The sequence below is a fragment of the Procambarus clarkii genome, chromosome 89, assembly GCF_040958095.1.
Source record: "Procambarus clarkii isolate CNS0578487 chromosome 89, FALCON_Pclarkii_2.0, whole genome shotgun sequence".
In the NCBI taxonomy this organism is placed as follows: Eukaryota; Metazoa; Arthropoda; class Malacostraca; order Decapoda; family Cambaridae; genus Procambarus; species Procambarus clarkii.
In genome coordinates this window covers 17853745-17865161 of record NC_091238.1, presented here as the reverse complement: position 1 = coordinate 17865161, position 11417 = coordinate 17853745, and the positions used below count along the sequence as shown (strand labels likewise).

Here is an 11417-nt window from a genome sequence, read left to right as displayed (position 1 = left end):
AAGTTTTTGTTGGGGTTACCAGATCAGTCTGGCTGTGGTGGTGGTGATCCCGTCCCAGATGGTGGTAGTAGTGGTTGGTCCCAGATGGTGGTGGTAGTGGTTGGTCCCAGATGGTGGCGGCGCCAGGAGGGGGGGGATTACCGGGTGAGAGTTTAAATGTGAGGTGATGAGGCGTGGTGGGTGTGGCCCAGGACCACACTGGCCACACACACACACACACACACACACACACACACACACACCCTCCCCACCACTACACACACCCACACACACTACCCCCCCCCCCCCCCCACACTACCCACCCACTGAAGGAATGTCAGGACAGACTCACATACCCAGCCAGTACGGGCGGTCAACAAGAGGATTACACTTTAAGAAGTTGTGAAACCCACAACTTTACGGACAGTTGTGGTGACCGTCAAGTTGCATGACCCGTTCGATAAAGAATTCGAACGCCACAACAGTTAAAAGGCAACAGAATACAGCCAGGCTGACAGACGGAGCACACAGAGCTAAACCTCATTTCATGAGTGATAGGTGAGCACACCACTACAACCACCTCCCCCCCATCACCCTGCTAACCCCCCAACCCCCTTAGCCTACCTCACGCCACCACACCCATTACTCCTTTACACATCACCCCCAGTGCTGCCCTACCCCACACTCACCTGTGGAGGTGGGAGGCCGCACCTGAGGCCAGGTGCAGAGTGCCACAGAGCCGTATAACGCTGGAGATCGGTATAATCCCGTATAGGCGAGGAGGGCGAGGCTTTGTGCGCAGCGACCTACCCGCACCACTAACAGAGCATCACTGAGCCGGGGCACGCTACATACACCCTTCCCTGGCTCCCATCACCCACCACACCACACATTAACTCACAACCTTTATCTTCTCTACCTCCTACACTCTCATTCACACACCTCACACACTCCCTCACTCTCATCCCACCAGTCATAAACACACACATATTTAAACAACCATGTTTTCATCTCATAAAACAACGCATTAAAAACATCCCTGGCAACTCAGCCAACATGAGCACAATCAGCTGGGCACCAATATCGCCTTTTCTTAACCATTTATTTAAACATCACAAGACTAGTGATAAAGGCGCTGAATAAGATGAGCTTCCTCGTTTATAACGCCAAAATTATATCCCGCAGAGCATTCGGGTCTATCATAAACACATTAAATGGCTAAGTGGTAACCTGTATGTGACGTCATCGTTCTTAGTAGTGAACCCGCAGGGGTGAATCAGTGCCTCTCTGGTGCTCTGTACTGGCTGGCACACCTTTATTTTGGAGGGCAGGAGGCAGAGGGTTTCCCCAGGTGGTGCAAGATCTTCCTGGTTCATGACCCCAGGTGGTGCCAGGCCTGGCTGGTTCATGACCCCAGGTGGTGCCTAGGTTTGGTTGGTTCATGACCCTAGGTGGTGCCAAGCCTGGCTGGTTCATGACCCCAGGTGGTTGAAGAACCAGGTGGGGACAGGGAGGGCGGAAACAAGGTAGGCAGCCGGAAATGTCTACAACACCCCCCCCCCTAGCCCCCCAGGTGGAGTGCCAGTGCCAAGGCGGGTCTGAGAAACATTTGGTCTATTTAACATCCGCCTCGCTATTTGTAAACTTTCAACCTTACCATCATCCCCCCCCCCATCCCTATCCATTTATTCTCACTAACCCTATCCTCACCCCCCCCCTCTCTTGCTTAATCAGTTCTGTAAGGCACATTCAGTGTTGTCTGAGGCACTCAGATAACAGGTTCAGGTGTGTACCCTTGACCCCCATGAATGGATCAGGTGTGTGTACCCTTGACCGCCACGAATGGTTCAGGTGTGCCCCCTTGACCGCCACGAATGGTTCAGGTGTGTACCCTTGACCGTCATGAATGGTTCAGGTGTGTACCCTAGACCACAACTAATGGTTCAGGTGTGTACCCTAGACCACAACTAATGGTTCAGGTGTGTACCCCTGACCACAACTAATGGTTCAGGTGTGTACCCTAGACCTTAATTATACTCAAGGTACACACCTTGGGACATAAATTATATTTGCATGGTTTTAGTCGAGACTTAACCCAGGGTCTCCCAAGACGGGTTTTAGTTTCAATAACTAGATTTCCTTCATATTTATACACCTGTTCCTTACCCCCATTCATTTGGACTGATCAGGGCAGGGTCCTTGCAGGTCGGCGTTCGATCCCTAATGATCCACGTGGATGGGCTTCACTCAGCTCCCTCCTCTACCTCCTATCTTCACATTCCTGCCACGGGCTGCATAAACAAACTGGTTTAGCGCGTTCACCGCGTTAATATGTTGCGCTTAACTTTCCTAAGTTTGGCACTATCCCTTGTTGTTGTTCTAGAGTCAGCTGCTCGGAACCAACAGCTGCATGCAGCACGGGCTATGGCGAGCCCGGCGTACTCACCTGGCACAGGAGATGTAGGATTCATCAAGCACTTGAGTGACCACTTACGATATCTGCACATATCGATATATATATATTATATATATATATATATATATATATATATATATATATATATATATATATATATATATATATATATATATATATATATTATATATAAGTGTATACTGGCAGCAGGTTTTCTTTCAAACATGTTTCATTGAATATGACCGCATATTCTGTATTTATTATTTTCTGGTTTAGGGCTTCTATCCCTCTAACTATTTTCTTAGCATCAGGGCTTAATTGAAATAGGAGTTCTCCAAAACTCATTTTCGTACTTTTAAGGTGAAGAAAAGAAGTGATTTACTATAGTGTGTATTACACTTATTTGTATAATTTGCACGACGTTTCGAACCTCCATGGTTCATTCTCAAGTGAACAGATCTTACAATACTAGTTGATTTTATACCCGCATTAGGTCAGGTGATAATACAATGAAGGTGAAAAACATGGGGGGATACATAAGGGATAAATGTGAGGTGAAACAGAGGCTGCAGAAGGCGTATTGGCCCATACGAGGCATCTCCTATCTAAACACAAAGATTAATCCAGTGTAATTGGCATGTTATGTTGGACATTGTCTTCTGTGTTGGCATCGATATGTTCTTGTCTATGTTCCACTCTTGTCTTATATATATATAAGAGGAGAGTGGTGCAGACGCGCAGGAATGCAGAACAAGGACTTCAGGCCGACCTCGGAAACACTGTTCGTCCCGCTGGATGACATGTTGGAAAGACAGGCCACCACACTCAAGGTGGCCCGACCACACAGCCCAAGGTGGTGTGCTGAGATGTAAGTGCTCCGCTAATCCTGCCACACTTTTCCAGCTATTCACTTTTGAGGTTAATTACAACTTTGGCTACTGTATCCTAACACCCCGCCTCAGCCGTCTCTTCCAACTGTCCCGTCTTGAAACCATCACGGAGTTGGCCTCATATTCTAGCTAGGCCTAATACATTATCCACTTCTCATATATGAAGATCTCGTAAGTGCTTGATGACTCAAGTCTACGCACTAGTTTAAGGTGAGGGTGCTCACAAGACTGTCCCCCCCCCCCCAAGGGTACTCATCATAGCTGGTGGCTTACAGAAGGGAGTAGAGATGTTGTGTGGTGCTGGCCTCACCACACCTACACCACACACACACACACACACACACACACACACACACCTCTTTCACCCCGTCTCTCTATTGATGAAGATTAAGCCACCTAAGAAATTGAAAATGAAATAAGTTTATTGAGGTAAAATACACACAAAGGGATGAGGTAGCTCAAGCTATTCTCACCCCGTTCAGTACATCGTGTTAATACATACATAGACACACATCACAAACAATAAACATATTACCAAACATTCTGAGAGATAAACATCTACATTTCCTACCACCTAAGAGGTGGCACGGGCATGACTAGCCCGGAAGCGTCTCTTTAACCCAGGTTCTCTAATGTACTGACTCTTGGCCAATATTTATCTTATCATATCTACTACACATACCCCCCCCTACACACACAATCTCCCAAGTACTTGTTTACAGTTAGGTGAACAAATGCATCAGACGAAGCAAACTCTGCCCATTTGTTTCCGCCTCTGCCGGGGATCGAACCCGGGCCATTAGAACTATGACCCCCAGAGCGCTGTCCACTCAGCCGCGAGGCCCCATACATACAGTACTGTGTGAGGGAATGTGTGTGGGGGGGAGTATATGTATGGGAGTATATGAGAGTATGGGTGGAGGAGGGGGGGGGGCGTAGCCGCACCTAACCCCGTTATGTGAGCCACCGCGACCTTCACGCCACCTCCCCCCCCCCCGCACCCCACCCACCCACACCTGCACGCCCACACCCCCACAATTACTGCCAACTGGTGGAGCTCAGCACGAGGGCGTGGGGGCGGCCTCGGGGAGATGGTCCCGAGGTGAATGAGTTCCATGAGAGTGTTCCCGCTGGAGCACACGAGGTGGGTAAGAGGGTCTCCAGCAGCTCTTGGCTCTCACACTGTCTTCGTCAGCTATGGTAGGGAAGCACTCTCAGGTAGGTCCTCCCCCCACACACTACACTACTGCAGAATGGCTGTATGCTAGCGTATGTGTGTATGTGTATATGTATGTGTACTCACCTATTTGTGCTTGCGGGGGTTGAGCTTTGGCTCTTTGGTCCCGCCTCTCAACTGTCAATCAACTGGTGTAGTCAATCAACCCTAGCGTGCGTGCGCGCGCGCGTGTGTGTGTGTGTGTGTGTGTGTGTGTGTGTGTGTGTGTGTGTGTGTGTGTGTGTGTGTGTGTGTGTGTGTGTGTGTGTGTGTGTGTGTGTGTGTGTGTGTGTGTGTGTGTGTGTGTGAATGGCGAAGGTCAAGTCTTTACACAACCTTATCTTAATCTTTAATCCATCTTTAATCATGGCGGCTTTGTTTACATTTATTAAGCAGATTACTTCACAAATCAAGGATATTATTGCCATAAACAACCTCGTAGTGCTTCGGAGCTCGTAAACTATTTTATGAATGTAAACAAAGCCACAATCACTGACGAAAGATGTACAGGTTTCGTCAGTGATTACGTAAATGCTTGATGAATCCCGGTTGAGAGGCGACCTTGCCCGACTGAACCATTTAATCCCCATAATCTGTAACGCCAACCAATTCTACCTTTTGGATACACTTTTGTAACTCAAGTTCAAAAACAGTAATTTGTCAATTGTACCAGGATGGGGGGGGGGTGGCCACAGTACCAGGCAGTTTTTTTTTTATTATTATTATTATTTTCTACCACAGACGTGGCCACACATTTACAATGCAAACCAGCATATATACATTTTCTTCTGTCCTCCAGTGGACCACAGTACCATGTAGTGGACCACAGTACCAAGCAGTGGACCACAGTACCAAGCAGTGGACCACAGTACCAAGCAGTGGACCACAGTACCATGTAGTGGACCACAGTACCAAGCAGTGGACCACAGTACCATGTAGTGGACCACAGTACCAGGCAGTGGACCACAGTACCAGGCAGTGGACCACAGTACCATGTAGTGGACCACAGTACCAGGCAGTGGACCACAGTACCAGGCAGTGGACCACAGTACCATGTAGTGGACCACAGTACCAGACAGTGGACCACAGTACCAAGCAGTGGACCACAGTACCAGCATGAGGTTCTAGTGCTAATAAACACCTACCCTCATGCCCCCCAACCCTTCACTTCATATCAGTGATCAAATATTCCAGATAACCCGATAAGGGATCTTGATGTTTGCACTATACAAACATGTGTGTACTAAAAGCCTGCGCGGGTGACGTAGGAGATAGATAAAGTGAGGGCGAAAGGTGCGTATCTGGGGCCAGATTCACGAAGCAGTTAGGCAAGTACTTACGAACGTGTACATCTTTCCTCAATCTTTGACGGCTTTGTTTACATTTATTAAACAGTTTACAAGCATGAAAACTTGCCAATCAACTGTTGTTATAAACAGCCTCCTGGTGCTTCGGAGCCCATTAACTGTTTAATAATTGTAAACAAAGCCGCCAAAGATTGAGGAAAGATGTACACGTGCGTAAGTGCTTTCGTGAATTTGGCCCCTGGTAAACATCCTAGATCTATTTCCCAATTTCACAGGTTCATTGTTAGTTATATCTGGTATAACCGGTGTATCTTAGCTTTCCTTGGTTTGTCAAGAGTGAAGTTGTGTTTGTGTGAATAAACTCCCCGTCATAGGAGAGGAGAGTCCTGGTGTGTCGCCAGACACTTGTCACTCACAATAGTGACTTTATGCTGCTAATGCTGTCCTCCTGTTGTTCCCGGGGTGACAGCATGTCCACTCTCACCTCCCTTCCACTACCACCTGTTGTCTACATTACTTATCAACCCTCTCGTGCCGGACACTTTACAAGCCTAGTCTTACTTAAGTAAGTATGCAACATCGCCATCTTTATCACCATCTACTGCTTCAGGTATGATGCTAGCAAGTTGCATCATACCTGTGCCTTACTTGGGATCAGTTTTATACTTGGCTTGGCCTAGGGCCCAGTTTTTTTTTTTTTGTTGATAACGTCAAGTAACGGTGTTGGTGGCACCAGGCAGCAGGTGCATCACAACCTGACTGATCCACCTTTTCCTGTACACAGCCCAAGTCCCTCGATTTTTTAGTGTATGTGTTCTAGCAACATTTTGTATTTGCAGGACGAAGATAGGAAAGTTACCAGTCTCTGACGACAGCAAGGCGGACAGCTCGTCTCCTATCATAACTCACTTTATATTCCACATTTCCAAAACTTTTTAATCCCCTTGACAATGTTCTGTGTCATAATTTTCCTAACCCTAACATAATTTTTGATCCAGAAGGTTGTTGAATTTTTAAATTTTGCCCCGAGGGGCGAGTTTATTGGGCAGCGCCACTCATCCTGTGAGTGGACACACCGCCATAGTGACAGTATTGGGCAGCGCCACTCATCCTGTGAGTGGACATACCGCCATAGCAGAATGTACAACACTCCCCAATAGGAAGAAAACCCGCTTTATTGCGCACATTGGCGCCTCGCCTTCGAGTATTTTCCATGGATATAAATAGGTTGTGTGGATGTAAGTAGGTGCTTCTTATAGGCCTTGTGCAGTTGCCTTTATCCTTATGTGATACCTTCTATCGTCTTAATTCCTGAGAGTGCGTTCATTGTGAGTGCTTGGAGACGCTCCAAATGAAATGTGGATTATTTAGTGAGCACGTGTGCAGTTTATGTGCTTTTTATATCCTCTGTTTCTCATACCTTTGGTGGTGGTTGTGGTGGTGGTGGTGGTGGTGGTGGTGGTGGTGGAGGTAGTGGTGGTGGAGGTAGTGGTGGTGGTGGTGGAGGTAGTGGTGGTGGTGGTGGAGGTAGTGGTGGTGGTGGTGGAGGTAGTGGTGGTGGTGGTGGAGGTAGTGGTGGTGGTGGAGGTAGTGGTGGTGGTGGAGGTAGTGGAGGTGGTGGTGGAGGTAGTGGAGGTGGTAGTGGAGGTAGTGGAAATGGTGATGGTGGTGATGGTGGTGATGGAGGTGGTGGTTGTGGCGGTGATGGAGGTGGTGGCGGAAGTGGTGGGGGTGGTGGTGGGGGAGGCGTGTGTGTTACTTACTATATGGGTGTGCACTTGGAGGGTTGGGGAGGGTGTTGGAGGGAGGCTCCTGGGGGTATTTTACGGGTGTGTTGGGTGAGGGCTGGGCACCACCACCACCACACAAGCCAGGCGCTGTGAGCTTGGTGCAGGCCAGTGGGTCACACACCCACCCCCACATGCTGGTGTGGACTCCTTCACAGGTGTCTGGCCTTCCCGGGGGTGATGTGTCGCCTAGTGACTACTGCTACTTCTGCTGCTCCTGCTGCTCCTGCTGCTGTTGCTGCTGCTCCTGCTGCTGCTGCTGCTGCTGTTGCTGCTGCTCCTGCTGCTGCTGCTGTTGCTGTTGCTGCTGCTCCTGCTGCTGCTGCTGCTGCTGCTGCTCCTGCTGTTGCTGCTGCTCCTGCTGCTGCTGCTGCTCCTGCTGCTGCTGTTGCTGCTGCTCCTGCTGCTGCTGCTGTTGCTGCTGGGAGCCTTCACTCTCCCTCTGGCGAGTCCTGTTGAGACCCCTTTACAGGCACCGACTCGCTCAACACATTAACCGTCACTGGCTCACACACAATATCACTATCCTGTAGTGCAGATAAATTCTATAATGACATTTAACAATAAAATAATATAGGTGAAGGAGAAAGCAAAATCACGACTGAATATAATGAGAGCAATCACAGGGCCTCCGACCAGGCGCGGGCCGCAAGGTATTAAGAATGTTCCCTGGTTGACTATGCTGCGCCTGGCTTACTCCGTCCTAGCCAGCGGGCGACATTTCTCATTATTCAAAACTATACAATGCACGTCACAAGGAGGCTCCCACGTGGGCTAAAATACTAAAGATCAGACTGCAAAGCAAACTAGCATCGGTTGAGACAAGGATGATAAGGCTTGTTGTAAATATTCCTGTTGGTCGAGTTAAGAAAGAAAGTGAAGCGTTCCTGACTAAAGATATACTCAACGGAGCACTAACTCGGGACAGAAGAGCTTCAAACAGGTGGATCCAATGTGCAGTAAACACTATACAAACATTAGAGATGACAGATACAGAGGGGCGTCAAGGACATACAGGCACAGTTATGTAAGCTCCTTCTTTATCCTCTTCAAGAGGATATGTTTATCCTGTTTATATCATCAAAACCTAAATAATTAAACCTAAAGTATGATATTTAGGTTTATATCTTTATCTTCAAGAGGAAACTAGATTCTTTCCTCCAAGGAGTGCCGGACCAACCGGGCTGTGGTGGGTATGTGGGCCTGCGGGCCGCTCCAAGCAACAGCCTGGTGGACCAAACTCTCACAAGTCAAGCCTGGCCTCGGGCCGGGCTTGGGGAGTAGAAGAACTCCCAGAACCCCATCAACCAGGTATCCCTGACACAAAAGTTAAGATTATGGCTCTTCAAGGGAGAAAGAAAAGCATTAGAAACGTTGCCGGAACAAAGGTCGAAGTCTTCAAGAAGCATTTAGGTAAGTTTTGCAAGAAGTGCCGGACCAACCGGGTTGAAGTGGAGATGTGGGCTTGCGGACAGCTCCAAGCAACAGCCTGTTGGACCAAGTTGTCACAAGCCGAGCCTGGTCCTAGGCCGGGCTCGGGAAGTAAAACTCCCGAAACCCTCCTCAGGTATGTTCTAGGTAAAGAACCAGACAACCCCCCCCCCATCCCACCATTGAGCAGATGAATACAAAATCAAATTCGGCATGACAGTTTCAAATGCGTCACAGACGGATCAGTAGACGAACCGAGACAAGAATCCGGAGCTGCAGTTAAGGCAGGAAATCCTATAGTCAGTTTGAGACTGTCACATGTGTGTGTACGACTTCACAGATGGCAGCCATTCAAAACGTTATGACACAGTCCTTGTTAAATACCGACAACACGTTATCATGTTCCCATATTCGAGAACTGCCAGTGAAAACTTTCAACACTGTGACTACATCCATCTAACCCCAAGTGTTAGAGCATTAGTGTCAACACTCACACCTCAAGGTCGTCCAATACTTATCAACTGGGTGCTGAGTCGCGCTGGAATACCAGGGATATTGCAGCTTCGTATTGTAGATGAAGCTGAAAAACTTGCAACTAAGTGGGAAGATGAAGACATTTGCATACGACATTGTTCTTAATCCGTGCTTGACTTAGAGACAGAACAAGGCAGGACCACAACACAGCAGCTGCAACATCAGGATCAGGGCGCTGGTACAAGAATTCAACCAACTACGAAACAATTATTCTGCTGAAAGGCCACAATAGAAGAACAGAAGTACACTTACACGACACCAGGCTTGGAGACCCAAGTGCATGGGGAATAGACTCGCAGCATCCACAAGTAGACAGAAAATGCCAGCATTGTGGGTTAGAAATGCCCAACAGACCACTGGAACATTATCTAACACAGTGCACAGTTACAGCCACAACAGACCACTGGAACATTATCTAACACAGTGCACAGTTACAGCCACAACAGACCACTGGAACATTATCTAACACAGTGCACAGTTACAGCCACAACAGACCACTGGAACATTATCTAACACAGTGCACAGTTACAAATCAAATAATATTTCAACTGAGATTTAACATCGCAGAAGTTATTGAACACATTGGCCACAATGCGGCCAATGCATTGCAATGCATTCCTGCGGCCAACATACGAGTCATAGACACCGAGTAAGGCAGAAACGAGTAACACTTGAACAAATTCACAAGGGCCGTGACGAGGATTCGAACCTGCGTCCGGGAGCATAACACTGTGTGAGTAACACTTAGTGGGCCGGCCAGAGGCATAGGGCTTGCACAGGAATATTTAAGCAAAACGACAAAATCTCCCCCTTTGATGAGACCTGTAGAGGCCATATCGTGGCCTCCTCATCTTTATTAACTCTAAGAATATAAATATGTAGGAAGAAAGAGAAGAATATGAGGTGTGAGGTTGATGTGTAAGGAGTTTTTTTTCTACCACAGACGTGGCCACACATTTACAATGCTAACCAGCATATGTAAGAAGGTGGAGGAGTGACACCTGGCCCGCCAGCCACGGTGTTCCTCGCACTCACCCGGTCACTCACCCCCCACTTCTCTCCCGTATAACCTTTACTGTATTCCTAATTTATTCTCTCTCTAACACACTATAGAAGGAGCCACACGAACCACCTATTAATATCCACCTAAACTCTCTCACATACGTGTCTAACCTACGCTGGAAACACGCTAACGACCCCCCTCCCCCTCTCTACTGTCTTACCCACTAATCCGTTCTGTAAATCAACCCACATTTTATCCAGTCCAGTATTTACCCAGGTCCCTCCTAAATCCAAACCAACCCACATTTACCCAGACCAGTATTTACCCAGTTCCCTCCTAAATCCAAACCAACCCACATTTACCCAGACCAGTATTTACCCAGGTCCCTCCTAAATCCAAACCAACCCACATTTCTTTACCGTGTTCCATCTCACGTCGACATATTAAAAATGTTACCAATAGGAGCATTGGTATAAGACATAAGAAGACTTGTGTGAGGTTACAAGAACAGATGGCCGGATGGTCCAAGCGGCGACGGGGCCGGATGGTCCAAGAGGCGACGGGGCCGGACGTTTGGGCACTGCAGGATGTTTTCGCCACCATCTCCCCCCCCCCCCCCCGCCCTAGTCAGGCTTCAGCAGTAGCCGCGCCTCACTCCAATCCAAAACGTTCCCCCGGAGGCAAGCCCCTGACGTCACAGTGACGTCACGCAATTTTCACTAAACAATTTATTCGAATTCCCTTAAGTTAGGACAGGATATGATAAGATTACACTCGTTATTCCACACATTGGAGTGTAGTGTTTTATTATTATTATTATTATTATTATTATATATATATATATATATATATAT

The 11417-nt window shown here is 47.9% G+C and overlaps 1 protein-coding gene across 22 annotated transcripts in view; it reads right to left on the bottom strand.

Annotated features, from left to right (window-relative positions):
- Window positions 1–11417, bottom strand: part of rhea (Talin_middle and talin-RS domain-containing protein rhea) — a 210027-nt gene that overhangs the window by 130217 nt on the left and 68393 nt on the right. For 4 of the 22 annotated variants that reach the window (XM_069318119.1, XM_069318134.1, XM_069318130.1 and 1 more), the window contains exon 1: window positions 669–823. The exons of 17 other annotated variants lie outside the window; for them this stretch is intronic. The gene's annotated coding sequence lies outside the window, so the exon portion shown is untranslated. Of the gene's footprint in view, window positions 1–668; window positions 824–11417 lie in introns of those variants that run through there. One more of the 22 variants, XM_069318122.1, reaches the window with a different exon arrangement.